Here is a 1,913-nt window from a genome sequence, read left to right as displayed (position 1 = left end):
AACCTCCAACTCCTGGGCTCAAGTGAGTCTCCTGCCTCAGCCTCCCAAGTAGCTGGGACTACAGGCACCCGCCACAACACCCGGCCATTTTTTGGTTGCAGCCATCATTGTTGTTTGGTGGGCCCGGGCTGGGGATTCGAACCCATCACCTTAGGTGTATGTGGCTGGCACCTTAGCCGCTTGAGCCACAGGCGCTGAGCCCAGTGTTTTATTTTTCATGGTTTTAGTTAACCACCATCTGAAAATTTTATATTTATTTATTTTGAGACAGAGTCTAAAGCTGTCACCCTGGGTAGAGTGCTATGGCATCACAACTCACAGCAACCTCAAACTCTTGGGCTTAAGCGATCTTCTTGCCTCAGCCTCCCGAGTAGGTGGGACTACAGGTGCCTGCCACAACACCCGGCTATTTTTTGGTTGTGGTTGTCATTGTTTGGCAGGCCCAGGCTGGATTTGAACCCGCCAGCTCTGGTGTATGTGCTTGGAGCATTAGCCACTTGAGCTACAGGCACTGAGCCTATTTATTTATTTATTTATTGCAGTTTTTGGCCCGGGCTAGGTTTGAATCCGCCACCTCTGGCATATGGGGCAGCACCCTACTTCTTTGAGTCACAGACACCACCCTATTTATTTTTGAGACAGAGTCTCAAGAAGTTGCCCTGGGTAGAGTTGCCATGGCGTCATATCTCACAGCAACCTCAAACTCCTGGGCTTAAGCGATTCTCTTGCCTAAGCCTACCAAGTAGCTGGGACCACAGGCGCCTGCCACAACACCCAGCTATTTTATTTTTTGTTGCAGTTGTTGTTGTTTGGGAGGCCCTGGCTGGGTTTAAACCCACCAGCCTCAGTGCATGTGGCCAACACCCTAGCCACTAAGCTATAGGCACTGCCCCATCTGAAAATTTAATTTTTCTTTTTTTTGAGTCATTGTTGTTTGGCGGGCCTGGGCTGAATTTGAACCCACTAGCTCTGGTGTATGTGTCTGGCGCCTTAGCTGCTTGAGTCACAGGTGCCAAGCTCTCTGAAAATTTTAAATCGAGAATTCCAAAAATCAATTTTAAATTGTAGCACAGTTACAGAACCCACTACATACACTGAGGCTGGAAAGTTCGAACCTGGCCCTAGCCAGCTAAACAACAATGACAACTGCAACTAAAAAGCCGAGCAGGGCTTTGTGGCGGGTGCCTGTAGTCCAAGCTACTTGGGAGGCTAAGGCAAGAGAATCACTTAAGCCGAAGAGTTGGAGGTTGCTGTGACCTGTGACGCCACAGCATTCTACCAAGGCCAACATAGTGAGACTCTGTCTCAACAACAAAAAAATTCAATAAATATATAAATAAATTGCATGGACTTCTGAATAGTGTGATTCATCAGAGACTGTCTCACTCGATTCCTTTAACCATACTGTATACCCTATCCACGAGTTAGTCACTTAGTACCCAGATCTGTTATCACCTTGAAAAAACACAGTATGTCAGCTCAGCACCTGTAGCTCAAGCAGCTAAGGCGCTAGCCACATACACACGAACTGGCAGGTTTGAACCCAACCCAAGCCTGCCAAACAAGGACAACTACAACCAAAAAATAGCCGGGCATCGTGGCAGACGCCTGTAGTCCCAGCTACTTGGGAGGCTGAGGCAACAGAATTGCTTAAGCCCAGGAGTTGGAGGTTGCTGTGCGCTGTGACTCCACAGCACTCTACCCAGAGCTAGAGCTTGAGGCTCTGTCTCGAAGGAAAAAAAGCAGAGTATTTCTAGGGTCCAGTATTGTCTGTCATCTCAGGTATCCTCTAGAAGTCATATCCCCATCAACAGGGGCTGAGTACATTACAGTGCTCAAAAGGCCACCAATTTAAGTGTTAATCTCGCACAAAAATATCTTCACAAAAGCATCCAGAATAATATTTCACTAAA

This window comes from Otolemur garnettii, unplaced genomic scaffold (assembly GCF_000181295.1).
Source record: "Otolemur garnettii isolate 467f Iridium unplaced genomic scaffold, OtoGar3 scaffold00025, whole genome shotgun sequence".
Lineage (NCBI taxonomy): Eukaryota > Metazoa > Chordata > Mammalia > Primates > Galagidae > Otolemur > Otolemur garnettii.
The sequence above is the reverse complement of the archived record's forward strand: the minus strand, read 5'-3'. Positions refer to the sequence as shown.